This window comes from Dipodomys spectabilis, unplaced genomic scaffold (assembly GCF_019054845.1).
Source record: "Dipodomys spectabilis isolate Male_0828 unplaced genomic scaffold, ASM1905484v1 ptg000001l, whole genome shotgun sequence".
NCBI classification, from domain to species: Eukaryota; Metazoa; Chordata; class Mammalia; order Rodentia; family Heteromyidae; genus Dipodomys; species Dipodomys spectabilis.
Window position 1 is genome coordinate 5119783 of NW_024870678.1, and position 18858 is coordinate 5138640.

An 18858-nucleotide genomic window follows, 5' to 3' on the forward strand; every position below is an offset into this window, starting at 1 on the left:
TAAACCATGGGCCACTATGTCTAGGAGTGCTGTAAGGGGGCAAATACAATATGGGAAACATTTGGCCACCAAATGATTCAGAACATGTTAGGGACATTTTAGTTCTCCAGATATGTTTTCTCTGTCTGTCTGTCTGTCTCTTTTTCTCCCTCTATCATCTATAAAGTAAAACTGAATCAGTTGTTGAAAAAACAAACAATAAGAATTCTGATATAGACGGGGGAAGAATTGCAAGTTGTTCATCATGGTTGTAGCTAAGTGAAGGCTACATGGCAGACTCCTATGCTGTACTACTTACTTCTGTAAACTTGGAAATTCCCACAATAAAATAAAATGTTTAGAAAAACAATAGTTGGTTGTCAAATTTCATTAAGTTTTACAAAAGAGAGTTCTGTATTTCCTACACTTGAAAGATTTAATGAGAAAGGAACATCTGAGGAAGTAGTACAGGTTAGGGAGCCCCACATTCTTTCACTCTGGGTGGGGTGAGATGAGGAGGGTGGACGTGGTTTGGGTATTTTGTAAAAACTCCCCAGGTGATTTGGTTCACTCCTGAGTGAGAACCCCTATACTGGCAGAAAAGTGAGAAACCACACTTTCCAGCATATTAATTGTGAGAATAAATACTTTGCATAATGCAAAGCTTGTGCCTCCAGCTAATTTGCAGGCAGATGACACAGTGTGAGAAGTCTCTGCTTTAGCAGAATAAAAACTGTTTGTAACCAAACAGCCTCCCTCTGTGAAGTCAGTGGTGGGTTAACTAAGGACCCAATTAGACTGCATTCTCCCACATCACTTATCAACTGTCTGAACTTGTAGAGCTAAGGGGTGTCTTCAGGGGCTTTTGGAATTAGGAACCAGGAGGAATTTCAAAGAAAAATCCTGTGGATAATGTTAAAAACAGAAGTAAAAGGGAAGGCTTCATTTCTTTCTCTTACAACAAAAGTGTCACCCTCTGGTTCTAGTTGCTTCCCTTCCCTGCTGAGTGAGGTTCATTCTTTTGCTTCTCCTCCCTGGCAGCTGGAGGCAAGAAGGAGGCTGTAGTGGAACCACTGGGTGAGACAGTTGGTCCAAAGCACTCTCCAGGGGCAGAAGCACTGTCTCTGTGGGTGGGATCACATGGGGGCAGCTTGACTGGGCAGGGTAAACCAGGCTACCACAAGGGAGCAAAATAGTTTGCAGTTCTGTGGCCTTCCTGAATGAGGTCAGGGAAGAAGGAGGGCTAAAGGGAACTTTACGTATAGGAAATACATGCACAGGAACACACAAACACACTCAGGAGCTGACAGAACTTTTTATGTCCATGCGTGTTGGACTGAATTGTGTTCTTAGAAAATTAGTGTGAAGTCCTAACCCTCAGTGTGACTGTACTGGAGACAGGCCTTTAATTAAAGTTAAATAAGGACAAGGGGTAGGCCCTGATCCAATAGGACTGATGTTCTTAAAAGAAGAAGAAGAGACACTGGGAGCACACATTATAGAAAAGGCTATGTGAGGGCTCAGTGAGAAGGCGGCCACCTGCAAGCCAGAGACAGACTGGCCAGAAACCAACCCTGCTGCCACTTTGATCTCAGACTTCCAGTGTGCAGACTTGGAGAAAATACTCCTGTTTAAGCGCTGTCCCCACTCCCGTCTCTGGCATTTTGCTATGGCAGCCTGAGCTGACCAATACACCAAAAATGCCTTTTCCTTCAGACAAATAATCCCCTGAAAGTGACTTTTACCTGTTTTTCTGGCTTGTACTCTCTGTTCTAGAACATATTCCACACATTCTTCTGTTCTTTTTTCTAAACACCTACAATAAGAAAGACATAGAATATAGGGCATAGAGGTGAATTTTCTAGCTGAGGAAGCAGTAAGTAGGGAGCATTTAAGAATAGCCTTGTTAGTACCTTGGATTTAGAGTCTAATAGGTGGGGGAAGGTGTACCAAGTCCAAGAGGGAAGACAAATGTTCCTTAAGTCTACCAAAGGCACTAAAGATTCTTTGGTTTTCCTACAGGACTGAATACAAAGTGGGGCAGTTAGATGTGTTGGAGAGGTGGACTGGACAGATCGTGGAGGCCATGAATGCCCAGTGACGGTGTTCAGGCCTTTCTTAGGGAAGGAAGAAAGCCTTGAAAAGGGTTGAGACAAGGGAATGACAAGATCAATACATATGCTAAAAAAGGGAAAGTGAAGAGCCCTGATACCAAATAAGCATTTCTTAGTGTCTGGCATCATGTTAGTACATTTCTTATCTCCTTTACTTCTATGTTGGATGTAGAAAAATTGAAGTTCACAGAGGCAAAAAAGCCCAAGACCCCACAGCTGTCACCAGGGGAACTCAGTTTCAAGCATACATCCAATACCAAAGAGAATGTCTTAACCATCCTGCCATTTAAAGCTCCATGCCGCACTCAGGTCACCATCTTTTTTCCTTCTAATCACATTGCTTTTAGAATTTGGAAGCAGGCAAATTAGCCACAAAAATTTCCAATGCACAGACCACTTCTAGAATTATCATTTCATCTTTTAAACAAAATTGTATGTGAACAGATTCATGGTGATCTTTTCTATTACAACAGTGAAATTGTTGAAAACGTCTTGTAGGATCAAAGAAACCAACAATGGTAACAATCAGAAAGTGTGTACTAAGAGCAGTGACACCCTATGTAGGTAGTTACCATTCTCATTATAGTATTAACAGCCTTTCTCAAATGCTGTCTACAAAATCAAATAGGGTCCACTTTCTTTTGCTGTAATAGAACAACTGATATTGGATAATTTGTAAAGAAGAGAGGTTTATTTTGGCTCATGGTACTACAGGTCTCAAAGCATGTCATTGGCATTTGCTTGGCTTGGTGGCGGCGGCCTCTTCCTCCTCTTCCTCCTCCTCCCCCTCCTCTCTTCCTCCTCCTCCCCCTCCTCTCTTCCTCCTCCTCCCCCTCCCCTTCCCCCTCTCCCTCCTCCTCCCCCTCTCCCTCCTCCTCCCCCTCCCCTCCCCCCTTCTCCTCCTCTTCTTCTTCTTCTTCTTCTTCTTCTTCTTCTTCTTCTTCTTCTTCTTCTTCTTCTTCTTCTTCTTCTTCTTCTTCTTCTTCTTCTTCTTCTTCTTCTTCTTCTTCTTCTTCTTCTTCTTCTTCTTCTTCTTCTTCTTCTTCTTCTTCTTCTTCTTCTTCTTCTTCTTCTTCTTCTTCTTCTTCTTCTTCTTTCTTTTGGTTGGTTGTGGGGCTTGAACTCTGGGCTTAGGCTCTGCCCCTCAGCTCTTCAGCTCAAGGGGAGCACTCTACCACTTGAGACACAGTGCCACTTCCTTGCATGGCTTCTTATTAGGGGCTAACAGTGCAAAGCTAAGAGGGCACATGAAAAGATTGATCATATGACAAGAAATGAGGGAGGAAGCAAGAGAATAGGGAAGAAATAGACCTGAGTATATAATAAATCAGAATCATGAGAATGAGCCCATTACCATGAGAAAGACATGGATCTCTCTTAACAGCGTAATTATTTCTAAAGACCCAACCTTTCAAAATGGTTGCAGTAGGAACAAAGCTGGAAGCTGAGCTTTTGAAGATAGTCAAACTACAACAAGAATCCAATATCTACCCAGTGCATAAGAAGGGATGCCATGATCATTTATTCTTATTTTTTTTATCTAGTTTCTCTTGAAAAAACTTCAGTGATATTGAAAATAAGGAAGACTCAAGCTTAGGTTAGAAAGAATACTCCTAAAATATAAAAAGAAAATCATACCATAGCAAATACCAGCAGAACTCACCAATTCTTTTTCTTACATTTTTAAGCTGTACAAAGTGGCTACATTGTTGTATTTACAACATACCTATAACATACCTTGATCAAATCAGCTCTGTTTATATTCCTTAACTCCTTTTCTTCTTCTCCTCTACAACTCAAATGTTCTTTTTCTCTTTTACATTTTTATTAACATGTGTTAACGGTACAAAGGAGCTTCACTGTGATATTTACAACATGTCTATAATACACTTTGATAAAATTCACCCCATCTGTATTCCTTAACCTTTCATCCTCTTCCCTTCTATAGCTCAAATTCTTTTCCTTTTTACATTTTATTAACTGTACAAAGTGGTTTCATTGTGATATTTGTGCCTGTAATATGCTTTGATCAAATTCATTCCATCTGTATTCCTTAATCCTTTTCCTTCTTCCCCTCTACAACTCACAAACTTTAAAAAATACTCTCCTACAAGAAAATATTTTTATCTGGGCACCATTAGCTTATGCTTATAGTCTTAGATACTCAGGAGGCTGAGGTCTGAGGATCACAAGAAAGTCCATGAGACTTTTGTCTCTGATTAACCATCAAAATGCCATTAGTGGAGCTGTGGTTCAGATGGCAGAGTGAGAACCTTGAGCAAAAAAGCAAACTCAGGGACAGCATCCAGGCCCTAAATGAATTCACAGGATCACTGCCCCCTACCCCCCTCCAAGAAAAAAGCAAACATTTTAATATTTTTCCTAGCAATATTTTGAGAATAGTATGCAATGACATCTACTCTAAGCCATAGCTTTGTCTAATAGTTCAGTACGGGGAAAACAAAACTGCTACAAGTATCTGTTCAGCATTCCTGAACTGAACTGCACCCTTAACCTAACGGAAGCACCAGAGTTTATGCTGGAACTAGATTGCCTTACACAAACTAAGTCATATCAGGGGTATTCACATTCATTTCAAACTACCAATGTTAGCAAGACTTTCTTTTTGTGTGTGTCTGGATTCAACTAAGGCCCTTGCACATGCTCAGCTCATGCTTTACCACTTGACCCATGTCTCTAGACTGACTTTTGCTTTATTTTGGAGATGGGAATCCTGCAGATTTTTCTGCCTAGACTGGCTTAGAACTGTGATCCTCTGCTTCTCAGCCTCCTAAGTAGTTGGGATTACTGGCATGAGATGATAGAGCCTTGTTTTTTTGTTGTTATTGTTGTTTTTTGTTTTCCTTTTAAACTGTTGACTATTGTTCTCAATCATAAAAAAAAGCCCTCTGAAGCATGCTCTGCATCTCATTGTCCCTCTGCTCTTAAAGGGCAGGACCACTGCCTACTGCTGCTCCTTAAGTCTTTAGGGAGTAAATGAACGATTATCTACAGATGTCAGAGTATTTGGTAGACAAAATAATTCTCCATGGTGGTAGGTATCCAAAATTTGAAAACTGTCAATGCATGCATATTAATAATTTCAGAGCCAGGCACTGGTGGCTCATACTCCAAACCTTAGCTACTCAGGACACTGAGATCTGAGAATAAAGGTCTGAAGCCAGCTTGGGCAGAAAAATTGAGAGACTTATTAGCAAAAGAGGAAGTGAAGGCATCAAATTTGTGAGCACCACGTATAAGTAGAAAAAGCTGAGTGAGAAGCCCTAAGTTCAAACCCCAGTACCAACACAATAATAACAGCAACAATAACAACAATAGTTACTTCAGGGCAAGTCTACTGAGATATAAGGATATATATATATATATATATATATATATATATATATATATACATATATATACATAATAAAATTTCTCCTGAGTTTTTATAAGTGGATACCATTGAGTCATAGCAGGTGGTTCTTACATGTTGAACTGATACAATCTCCTGGTTCAGGACCTGAGAAGTAAGTGCTATTTGGCCACTGCATTTTCTTTTTCTTTCTCCTAAGCCAACTATCTCTCTCAGCCAATTAATAGTATTGAAGATGAAATCAAAACATTTCTATTCAGCATTGACCTTGGAAATAAAACCTGGTACTGAGAGTTGGCTTGATTCAACTATTATTTCTGGTTATTAAGCAGAGATCCAGCTACTGAACAATACTGTAAATTAAATAGGTATCCACATACATGGAAACAATTTCAAATCAAATAATCATGATTTGAGGGAGTGTATCACTGTTTTAGTGAGAGGGATGAATAAAAAGTACCCACAACATGCTACTCTAGCTCAAAACATACAACTTTACACCTAAAGCAATTTAAATGGCAGGTTTCTGAGAATCTGTGAATATCAATATCTGTGAATGTCAATATCTAGTCACAACCTAAATAATACAATACTGAAGGAAATTAGAGGGAATTCAGTTCTCTTCCAAAACATGGGCTAGTTTTGGTGTCATCTATCCCTCTCAATGTCTGGAAGACAACAAAACAGGTGGCATATATTCCCCCCCCGCCCCCCCCCCCCCCCCGGCATAAATGAGAAGAGTAGAAAACGTTCTGTCAGAACATTTCAAGTTTCAATTCTTACAAATCAAGGTTTGCATTTAGGTGAAATCTGCAGTACAAACTCCAGGAGTCACTATTCTTTTTTATCATAGTCCCTATCACTCACCCATGGAAATTAAAGTCTAATAATTTGGGCAATGGGGTGCTTAAAAGAAATGAATGATAAAAGTCAACTTGGTTTTAAAAAATGCTGCTGAGTTACTCTAGGAAAAAAGGAATCCTGGCAAGTGTGCTATCCACCATTATTTACAGGCAGCATGTGTTGATCTCCTGGGTTGGACTAGGCAGCCAGGACCAGAAGGAAACTGCTGAGCTAGCAGTTATGGTCACAACAAGCATCTCCCTGTAATTAGAGTGCCAGAGGAAAAAGTGACACAGAGAGAATGAAAATATGGGGATTCATATTTGAGGAAAAGCAGAAAAGCTGATGCATGAGATTTCTCTGAGGAGGTTGAAAGACCCTGGCCATGTATGACTTTAGACTTTGTCCTATACCTTGTTATGCTGTCTAAGAAGGTAGCCAGTAGCTACATTATACCAAATTGTGGCTTGTCCAAACTCAGATATGCTGCAAGTATAAAACACACTGGAGGGCTGGGAAGGTGGCTCAGTGGTAGAGGGCTTGCCTTGCATGCATGAGGCCCTGGGTTCGATTCCTCAGCACCACATAAACAGAAAAAAAAAGGCTGTAAGTGGCGCTGTGGCTCAAGTGGTAGTGTGCTAGCCTTGAGCTGAAGAGCTGAGGGACAGCACCCAGGCCCAGAGTTCAGGCCCCACAACTGGCAAAAAAAAAATAAAATAAAATAAAACACACTGGATTTTATAGATTTAGAACAAATATATTTCAATTTTTTCTCTTTTTTTTGAGACAAACTCTCAAGATGTTCACTTTCTAAACTGTTCAGAAAAATTATGTAAAATGTATTTATATATACATATATATGGGAGGGAAGGATAAAACAATCATGGAAAATATAGAACAAATAGTGAACTTAGGCCAATGGACCTAGCTAGACACATTTGTTTAACAGTACTCCCAGTGAGTATATTTGCAATTTTACAAAATAAAAAGCTAGGAAAGAAAATGCAAAAGAGAGAGAAATGGAAGAAAACAACAGCAATCCCTCCCCCCAAAAACCAGGAAAGAAGGAAAAAGATTGGCTAACATCACCTCTTAACTCTGTGAGAAGTTCCACAGTGGCATCAAGGTTATCTTCAGCCCAAGCCTTCAGCTGCCTTAACACCTGAGCCCCACCTCCAGCCCTTCAATTTTTTTTATGACTTTTAATAAATGTCCTGTATGCTCATTCAAACTAACATAGCCACTGTCTCAATTTCTTTGCATGGACAGCAAAACCAAATTTTAAAAACAAAGCTCTCCCAGTAACTCTTATGGTAGGTATGAAGCGTAAGATAATAAAAAACTCCAAAAATTAAAAAAAAAAAACCCTTGCAAACAACAATAAAGCAAACTACTGAAACTGATACCCAAACCCCTCTCAGGATAGCTTTAAGCAGGTAAGACTGAATAGAAGGCTGTGTGTTTGGCATCCTATTGGTCTCTGACCTTTCCCAAAGACAGAATGATCCCTCTGGCCTGCACGGGGCTTTCATTGATGGCGGAAGGGTAGGCACAGGGCCAGCCAGGCCACTGAGGTGTCAGAGCCTGTGTCTATGTATGGCATACTGTGCTGAGTTCTGGTGCACAGATCACCAGAGGCATAACTGCAAACACTCTAAATTCGATTTCTAGGTTCCCAGGGAAGCAGAAATGAATACCGTGATGCTTTCAACACAGAGGGCTACAAAGGATATGAATTCAGATAGTGTGGGTGTGTGTCTGGCTCCATTACATATTCTGTGCAAGCTCAGAGGCGTGTTTCTCAGTGGGGATGCTACAGATACTGTGCCAGGGACATCTCTTCACTGAATGAGACTGTCCCAAGTACTGCAGGACCTTTACCATTCCTGCCCCATACCTATAGCACTGCAGGTTAACAGTGTCTTCTAGTCCTTGAGAGAAGGGTAGTAAACATGTCCACATATCCCAAATGCCCCCTGCCCTAACACAGGCTAAATGCAGGATCTTTAGAGTTTATCTAGTGATAATACTAGCTCCAACTATCTCAGAAGTCGTTTAGCAAGATCAAATGTACTGCAGCTCTTTATACACTGAAAAAGCTCCATAAATTACATCCCAATACACTTCCAAACAGGCAGCCTGCCAGTGGAGGCAGGGTGTGGCTGGGGCCTGACCACCTGGATCGCAGGTGGATCTATTACAGTCTTGGCAATCAAGCCATACAATAGAATATGCGCTAGCTACTGATTCAGAAATAAGTGGGAAATCTTGGTTCAGACATGCTGTCACAGATAAGAGGCACAGCACAGTATGAATTTCAAAGTGAGGGCAGATGGCAAAGCCAAGGGCTACTGAAGCAGATGAGCAGGATGGCATCCTCTGAGCACTTCACAGAATCTGGTTTAGGATGTCACCAAAACTATCCTACAATTAAAATGACACCTCTTTTGGCGAGCAAGTGATAAAAGGATTGTGGGATGACTTCAGGGATCAGGATTACAAAGCAGATGACACCCTGCCCTCCTATGCACAGGGCTGATTCCCAAAATAAGTACTTTAATCTCTAATCTCTTTGAATTTTCACACAACATTTTCAAATGGGACTCTTAAAGATTGGGCTATATTGCTTCATACAACCTTTCATGAAAGTGTAAACTCTGAGCAAAAGCCAAGAAAAGGGGGATGGGAGAAGGTATTCTCACAAAAGGCATTCTCGAAAACCCCTGGAGACTCTCTTATAGGATGGCATCCACCATAGAGGTCCTGGTTCTGTCAGTTGGGATTGGTACAAGGAGCTGAGCTCTGTGTGTGTGTGTGTGTGTGTGTGTGTGTGTGTGAGAGAGAGGGGGGGGAGGGAGGGAGAGAGAGCGAGCGAGCGAGCGAGCACGCGTGTATGTGCACACACCACACATTGGGGCTGAACTCAAGGCCTTGAGATTGCTAGGCAAGTCTTATACTCATAGAGCCACATTTCTTGCCCCCTTTTGATTATTTTTTCAAGTTGTTTTCCAGGTAGGGTCTGGCACCAGCCTTAGACCAAGATCTTCCTACCTAGGTCTCCCAAGTACCTCAGAACACAAGCATGAGCCTCTGTGCTCTTCTGGAAGTTACACTCTTAAACAAGTTTTTTGGGTAATTTTGATGCAGGGAGCTAACAGTAGCTTTATCTGGGAGACATCACTTTCCAGAGACATCTCTCCAAGAAGCTGCCTTCAGCCCTCTTCTTGGAATACTCCTGCACTTAATTAATTCAACTCAAAATTTAGGTTAAAAAAGTGCTCCTTCCACCCATAGGTTCATCTCCCAGCTAATTGCCCATGGAGGGGGGGTGTTTACCAATTTGTCCATTTTAACTATTTCTTTTTCTCCACATCGTGTATAAAAAAGAGAAGGTAATGCCATTGTGCAGATCTGATTTATCAATCACTTTTAAGTGGGCTCAAGGAAATGTTGACTAGACAGAAAGTTCTGCTCTCTACTCTGAGGCCCAAAGCCTCAAACATGAATGGAAAACTGAAAGAGATCAGGATCAAACAGCCAAGGTAAAAGGCAGTGTCTAGAAAAACAAAAGTAAAAGTAAATACCTATTCCGGCCACCAATGAAGTGGCCCATGAGCTTACTCATGGCCTAAAGGAGTGGCTGGACAGGTGGTTATAAATGTACAGCTTTTCCAAAGATATACAACAATATTTTGTGGTAATGTGGAATTTTTCATAGTTGCTCAGCTCTGTTTACTTATTTGCCTTTTGTATATTCCTCCAGATTCTATTCATCTTAAAAACACAGACAGACAATGTAAAGTCTTTAAATCTCTGGATGTGACTATTTGAAATGAAATCTTTTTATCCTTCTCTTCCCTGGCATCCTAGAACACATTTTCATCATACTCTCATAAAAGGAAAGACTACTCGAAAATGGAAAATAAGGGTAGTAAAGTCAAAAGGATATTTTACCAAAGTTCTTGGTAAGGAAATATTTATATCCACAGTATATGCCACACCCTTTCTGGGAAGATATTACTGGACTAGAAACTGGGTTAGTGTATCCCAAAATATACTTCACAAAAAGCATAGTTATCCTCCCCAAATGGGCCCTATAATTAAGTAAAGCCTTTTCAAGTAGATTGTTCTATATCACAACTTGACATATGTTGCTTTAATCTCTCTGCTTCAGCAAATGAAGCCATACTGGACTGCAAAAGCTCTCAACAAACCACATTTAAACCACACTGTGGTGTCACTAACAAATGGGTGCAAATATAGTCCTGTGTACCAAAATACCCAGCTCAGTCTTCTGTAATGAGATCTCTGTCCTCCCTAAACACGTTTTTATCACAGTAGAATCACTACCTTTGATTCAAAGGAAGAACCAGCCCAAACCAAAATGCCATTTCATCTCTAAGGTCATCTGAAGACACAACAAATAGCTATGGAAACTAGGGCTGAAATGACATCTTTCATGTGAATGCTACTAGGACCATGGTGAGTGAGTCTTGCTTACATCTTTTGTAACCCATCTTTCACTACCAATTGCTAGAGACCCACCTGTCTGAATGAATTGATTTACAGCAATATTTGCTTTGAGTTGGGTTAATAAAAAAGGTAATTTCTTATGAGCCTTTTATCTCTCTGAATTCTTAACAAACTGTGTGTGTGTGTGTGTGTGTGTGTGTGTGTGTGTGTGTACATGCTCTGGCCCTGGGGATTGAACTTTAGGTCTGGGTGCTGTCCCTGAGCTTTTGTGCGCAAGACTAGTACTCTACCACTTGAGCTACAGCTCCAATTTCAGATTTTGTGGTAGTTTAGTAGAGATAAGAGTCTCACAACTTTATTGCCTGGGCTGGCTTTGAACTGAGATCCTCTGATCTCAGCTTCCTGAATAGTTAGACGTGAATCACTGGTACCCAACTGAACAAACTTTTTTTACACTCTTACATTCATATAATTCAAGGCTGAAATATTAAAAAAATGTAAATCCTCAAAATGGTGATTACTTTAGGCATTAATTTTTTTTTTATCATTATTGCTAACATCAGTTTCCTAGCCTCAGCACTATTGATATTTTGGGCTGGATCATTGTATTTGTGTGTGTGTGTGTGTGTGTGTGTGTGTGTGTGTGTGTGTGTGTGTGGACATGTTGCTGTCTTATACATCTTGGAATACTTAAGCAACATTCCTGGTGTCTATCCTTATATATACCAGTAGTATACACTTTCTTCCTCAGTTGTAACAACCAAAAATGGCTCCGAAATGACGAAATGTCCTTTGGAGGGCAAAACTGTCCCATGTTGAGAACCACTGCTCTCTTTTTTAATTATTTGTCTCCTGCCCCCTGATATGGCCAGGAAAAATGAAGTCTAAAATTTTCAAGGCATTCACAAGTTATTGATTTTAAGAATTTCAAACTTCCTGACATGTGAGGCATCCTGACACATTTCTACCTCAAAATATAAATAAATAGCACTACTGCTGTCTCCCACTCATTTCATTTAGTACATCAAAGAGGATAGGTTTGCTCCCCCAAATTTCTGGACCACTATCCTCCTGAATGGAAATTTTAGAGCTCCATTCTTAGAAGACTGCTTAACAAAAATGCTTCACAACCCATCACTAGCCCTCAGCACTGATAGTGCTGAATGAGGTTAGAATCTGAGTGCTTACTAACATCATCTACTGAGGCAATGTGTCTGGCTCAGACCATTCAGTCACAGTTCTTTCTACTTGGCATGTGCAAAGGAGAGGCATGGTAAAGCAGATGTCTCCTCCAAGAGGTTCATAGGGTGAGAAAAGATATGAACATCACATTGGAGGACCAAAAGTACAAGAATGAATGGTGGGAAGTTCAGCTGGTGACTGGTATGTGGAAAAATGGGTGGGCTTAGAGACTGACTAATAGCAGTAGGTGATTTAAAAAAATCCCTAAATACTTATTATGTTCCTTAGATCATTGTTTTTCTTTCTTCCCAATCTCCTTCTCTTTTCTATCCTTCTTTTTCTGTTTAACAAGTTGAAGTAACTGGCTTCTTTAGTTGTTACCAGTTGTTTTGTCTAGCAGTTTATTTTTTTACATTTTAAAAATTAAGGTTAAGTTTGGTGTGGTGATACATGCCTATAGTACCAGCTCTAAGGAGGATGATGTAGGAAGACTGTATGTTCAAGGCCAATCTGGGCTATACAGTGAGATTTTGCCTCAGAAACAAAGACAAAGAAATTAAGGTGTCATTTACATACAACAAACTTATCCTTTCTAGCATACAGCTCTGTGATTTTTCATGAAAACACAGCTTCATCAACACAATCATAATTAAGAAATGGAATAATGTTAATGATGTGTTTCTAAAATAATCTGTTTAGTTATTTTAAGATAAAATATTTGCACATCTATATGGCATACAGTATAATAATGTCACATATGTGAACAATGTAGTAATCAAATCTGGGTGAAAGCCTGTGTATCACCTCAAAAATCACTTTATATAGTGTGAACTTTTGTGCTCTTTGCTAATAGTTGGATGATTTTCCATTCTTCAAGCAGCTAATTTTCTACTTCTTTCATTTTAATGTATAGGCCATAAAAGTTCCCTGCTTTGGAGACTAATTTTTGGTCTGTATGTTTGTTATTTGTATTACATAGCTGGTTTAGTACATACACTAAATTGACAGAAGCATTTTTGTGTGTTTGTGTGGTGGTGGGCCGGATTTGGGGGGGGGGGGGAGGGGGGGGGTTTGAACTCAGAGCCCAGCACTTGCTAGGCTTGCTTGCTTTGCTAGGTCTCTACCATTAAACCCATACCTTCAAGCTCAACTTTTTGGAGATGGAGTCTCATGGACTTTTCAGCCTATGCTACCTTAAGATCTCTATCTTTGAATCTCAGTCTCCTGAGTAGCTAAGATTACAGGTATGAGCAACTAGGACCTGGCAAAGATATTATTTACCTTTCATCCTCTTTCCTAAATCCAATCTTATATGTTAGAAAACACCACTCTAATAACCAGAAGAAAAAGGTTAGTTTTTAAAAGCTGATGCCTGTGGCTAGCTACTCAGGAAATTGGGATCTAAGGATTTGAGGATTGTGGTTTCTTGCCAGGAAAGGCAGAAAAGTCCATGAGATTCTTTTCTCTAATTATCACCCCCTGCCATCAAACAAACAAACAAACAAACAGAAGAGAGCTCTGGCTCAAGTGCGAAAGCCCAGGCCCTGAGTTTAAGCCTTAAGACTGGCAAAAAAAGAAAAAAATCCACTTGTCAGAAGGGTCCAATTCATTATGACATTCAATTACAAAACTCCATTCCATTTAAGATTTTTACAGATGTAAAAGATGTGCAGACCAAGGCAACGGCTTGCCTTCAATAATAACACTCTATTTTTTTTTAAAGTAATATAAATAAATGTACCAATACATTAGTAACATTTTATTTTTAAAAAAGTAATAGAAATAAAAAAGTAATAGAAATAAATGCACCAATACATACCAAAATTTCCACCAACTATCACAAACTTTATATACACCACATGTCTTCTAATACAGCAGCAGGACTGGTCCTAAAAAATATCACAAAAGACAAAACCAATCATCCAACAGACATAATCTAATCACCTTGTGCTTCTCTGGAAATAGTGATCTCTCTTTCTGTTTTGGACATCCATCAATATACAGAATTCCAATTATCAAGTTCTGCCCCTTTGCTTTTCACAGGAAAATAAAAACAATTTACAAATTACCTCACTAGAAGCAAATAAAGAAAGGAAAAATGGGGGCTGGGAAGGTGGCTCAGTGGCAGAGTGCTTGCCTTGCATGCATGAGGCCCTAGGTTCCTCGGCACAACATAAGCAGAAAAAGCCAGAAGTGGCGTTGTGGTTCAAGTGGTAGAGCTCTAGACTTGAACTAAAGAGCTGAGGGACAGCGCCCAGGCCCAGAGTTCAGGACCCACGACCGACAAAAAAAGAAAGAAAGACTGGACAGTAAGACAAATACAAACCATGCTTATACGTGGTTTGAATTTTGATCCTTTAAAATTATCAAGGAAAAGTATCTGAAATTGAACTCATAACATTTTTCCTAAAGCAATGCTTCTTTCTTTTACCCTCCTTTCTCCTCAGTTCTCTGTAAGACCCTGAGCAAGTCTGCAAACTTTTCTAGACTTCATTTTACTGTTTGTGGCATAGTGACTATGGCACTAACCTCATAGGGTTGCTAAGAGGATTAAATAATATCAACTGAATGGTATACAAATGATACAGAAAAGTCTTAACAGCACCTGGGATAGTGTAAGCCCTCAATAAACAAACTTCTATCATCATTGTCCTCATTCCCCAGGCTTGAGGCCTCCTCAAATGGCCTTCTTCTGCTGCACACCAGGACCTAAATCTTAGCACTGTTGTGCTAGGATTCATTGCTCCTCTGCCTTCTCATCCTGACACTCTACGGTCTGGGTCAGGCCTTGCAGAAACCAAGCCCTTGGCCTCTAGTTTCTACCATTCCCACCAAATCTTTGGGCTCTGCAAAGCATCCTTTCCAAGCACAACTTGTCCAGTCCTTCCTTGGCAAACATGCCTTCCACTACTTCCCCTTACCTACACAATATGTGTGAAATCATGTCTGCCTGGGACTCAAGCTCACCCAGCTTTAGTTCTACATGTTCTTACCAGATTTGGAAAATCTAGTCACCTGTCTTGCTGCTGGGTCTCTAGAAGGTCTGTCTCCTCCCTGGGATCCTTCTGTACTCTCTCTGTCAGTAGGAGACCCAATCACTTTCATCACTTGTACTGTGACAATCTATAGACATATTTCTTAGAATGTTTTAAAAGCCTAAAATTAATAGACAAAAAGCACAGGATTCAAAAGAAGAAAAGTATAATGATACATCCTTTACAAAACTGGAAGGGGCTTCTTTCAATAGCTAGATAGTTTATAGCAAAGCTCTAATAATGATCATAATGTTTCTACCTTGGCTTTTCCAAACTTGGTATTATTTTAATTCTTCTTTCTCTTAAAAAATTATATTTTGGGGCTGGGAAGGTGGCTCAGTGGTAGAGTGCTTGCCTTGCATGCATCGAGCCCTGGGTTCGGTTCCTCAGCACCACATAAGCGGAAAAAAGCCACAAGTGGTGCTGTGGCTTAAGTGGTAGAGCACTAGCCTTGAGCTGAAGAGCTGAGGGACAGTGCCCAGGCCCAGAGTTCAGGCCCCATGACTGGCAAAAATAAAATAAATAAATAATATTTTATTTAAGTACTTCCTGTTTTATGGGAAATGCTCATTTTCTCATTCTTCTCATGAGTACCAGCATGCACAGTAAGAAGGCATTCATGAGGGCTGCTTGACTCAGTCAATGAATTAGAGTATAATATTGCTTTTCCACATGAGTTTTGCTAATATTAATATCTCTTTGGCAGCCTATGAGGTCCTCATTATGTAGCTGTGCACCTAAATGTCCTATACTCAAATTACAAAAGACTGAAGCTCAGTCAACAAAATGCTCTCTTCTTTTCTTCAGAGATGGAATGCTTAGTCTGTGTTGCTGACTTATAGGACTCTAGGAACATATCAGACATTCAATTATTCCATTATCACATAACTCATGGACTACCTGAATGAGACACACATAATCCTGCCTTCCTGCAGCATCACATCTAGCAGTTTTCCCAAGCTAGTCCAGGGGAGCTGAGAATTTCTCATCTTGCAGGGCCTTTGAACAGATAAATTTTTTATTTTTTTATTTTTTGTGAAAATACTGTACAGAGGGGTTACAATTACATGGGCAAGATAATGAGTACATTTCTTATCAAGCATTGTAGCCTCCTCCTTTGTTTCCCCTTCCCATCCCATCCTCCCCTCCTCCCCCCCTCCCCAACTCTGCTCCCCCACCCACCAAAGTTGTAAAGTTCGTTTTGGTCAGATAAATTTTTCTAAATGGACAAGGCTAGTTAAGAACTGTCTGGCATTCACCAGTGACCAAACTATAAGCCAGTTTCTCATCAGTCATACCAAAGTGAGCCTATGGTTTGGGAACTAGCAGATCAAATAGACACAACAGTAGAATTCCATCTTCTCTTCAAGCACTTTCCTGAAAGATGTCTTTGCATATGAAGTCACAGATGGCAAGTACCAGAGTGACTGTCTCAGGAAGGCCTGTTCTACGGTTGGCTAGGGTTCACTTTGGGGCCACCGAGTCTGCTCCTGGACTGTCAGTCTATCCTTTTTCCTAAATAGCTGCAGCACAGGATTCCTGTGTACCTTCTTTCAAAAATAATAAAAACAAAATAGTTTATACTTCTCAAATGAAGAATAATGATTTTTCTCCACTGAGAACCACTTATCAGGGCATGGTGACCATTTGCTTTGGCAAAAATTTATCACTGGCTGCCCTTTCCATGCCTGACATCATGTCAAGTGACTCTTAGAACAAGTGGGAGTGTTCGCTTCTTCCCCAATGCCTACTAAGACTGATGTGCTCTCCACTTAAAGAACAAAGGCTGAAATTGGAGTGATATTATTATATTTAAGAACATTTAGAGCCATTTCATTTAAACTGGTCTTTGTGAGACATACTAGAAATATGGTATTAATCACCAATAAAAATAAAAATAACAGTGATTACAGGGAAGGTGGCATGACTAGTTTATCTTCTGTTTCTAGAATTATAATGCATACCCTGTCATAAATGAGTAATAACACTTTTATGGGTATTCCCACACAAGAATGTGTAACCCTGTGTACTTTGTCTAATACATACCACAGATTTGTGTACTTCAAGGCAATCTTCTAATTACATACTTGGAACAAGGATACCTGAGACAGTTTTCATTTCCATAAGATCATATCCACTTCCTTCTTTCTAAAAAAGTCCCCATGTTTCTCCAGCCACTGTGCTGGAGATTCTTAGAAATGTTGGATATGAAGTTCCATCTGAACCTATTTTATAAGATTCACCTGGTAATCTGTGTATACATTAAAACTGGAGAGCCTCTAATCAAGAGAAACCAGCCATTGGTTCAAGATGTGTGGCTCAATTTTAAGCCAATGAAATGTGAAGAATGTTTTGCTGGGAGCTTCTCTGCATTCTTCTGGGAGAACTCCTTCCTTCTGAATGTTGTGTGGGTGTAATGCTTGGAACTTCTGTAGCTGTATTGCTGCAGCCAGAGATAGTTCAAGTTATTACATAAGTTAAACCTGAAGTTTGTGGCACCCCTGAGTTTCCAATAAGTTTCTTATTGTTTATGTAGGCCTTCTTCAGTTGGATTTTCAACTATCTGCAGTTGGAAATTTTTCTGAGGAACTAATTCCTAAACAAAACATTGTAGAAAGCACAATGCCAAGGCACTGGGCATGGCCACATGTTGAAGAGTCCAGACAGGGAAGTTATAGAGAGACCAGACCAAGTTTAAAGACTCATTTTGCTCAAGGAATTGATCCCTTTGTAGTATTTTCAAGTCCTCATAACCATCATTCATTTGTGCATTTTAAAACTTTTTAAAATCAGTTGGACTCAATGAACTAAAGGAAATGCTGAATACTTTCCAAATTATTTTAACCAGGTGGTCAACAGTTGGCCTTCCCCAGGAGTCATACAGATGTCACTTCCTGCAAAGACAATGGGAGACTAATTGCTCAGCCTCACCCTCTAATAGGGAAGACAACCTGCGATATGTAATTACTAAGGATAAATAAGGAAGAGCTTGGGGCTCTCAGAATTTGTTTCTGGATCTGCTCCAATTTCTTGGGGAAACAGAAAAAAAGCACCAGCTGGTTTGGAAAAGATTTGAGAAGTAACAGCTTAGGCAGCCACCTCTACCATTTTTTTTACACTTCACTGGTACTTAGCAAAGAGCTTTCTGAGGAAACCAAATAGACTGGCTATTATATATTTTTAAAAAAATACACAAAGCCATATGTGGCTTTGGTATAACTGCTTTGCATAGAGGAGTGATACAGGTGAGGAGAACTGGATATCTAAATTAACATTACCTCTGGTGGGTCCTAGCTTCTTAGCCACATGAGAGTATTCTGGGTTTGGCTAAGGCTGTGTTTGTGGTATTAACTTGATAGAACCTATTTCCTATTAAGGAATGGTACAAATACAGAATGTGTTTCCCTAGGTCCTATATCCTTGGAACTCTTTTTTTTCAAATCCCTTTTTTGCTTTCTCTTTCCTGACACTTCACACACTTCTAATATGCCCAACCACTTTTCTACGCAATGAGTTCAATCTGCATCTCTAGCTCTTATCTGTCATGTTCCTAGGGCATTTGCTACCCTGAAACAGAAAATGCCTTCAGGGAAGGGACTTTGTCTTGGTCATGGTTATGTTCCCAGTGATTGTACAGTGCTTGGCACAGAGTTCATGCTGTCTTTTGAACAAATAACCGAAAGCCCTCATCAGACTGAGTATGCCTCACAAGGGTTTCTTGCTGTCACTCCTAATTGACCTCTCTTACTTCGACTTTCCTTTTTACTCATTGGTATACATGAATTTCTGGGCCTAGGTCCCTCCTAGAATATCTCAGATAAGAAAGACTTAGTGTACCAGCCTCATGCTTTCTAAGTGA

The 18858-nt window shown here is 40.0% G+C and overlaps 1 protein-coding gene across 2 annotated transcripts in view; it reads right to left on the reverse strand.

Annotated features, from left to right (window-relative positions):
- The window catches only part of Fyn (FYN proto-oncogene, Src family tyrosine kinase), a 175719-nt gene that overhangs the window by 99036 nt on the left and 57825 nt on the right, over positions 1-18858 (reverse strand). For both annotated transcript variants that reach the window (XM_042680571.1, XM_042680415.1), the window contains exon 2: positions 13784-13853. The gene's annotated coding sequence lies outside the window, so the exon portion shown is untranslated. The remainder of the gene's footprint in view (positions 1-13783; positions 13854-18858) is intronic.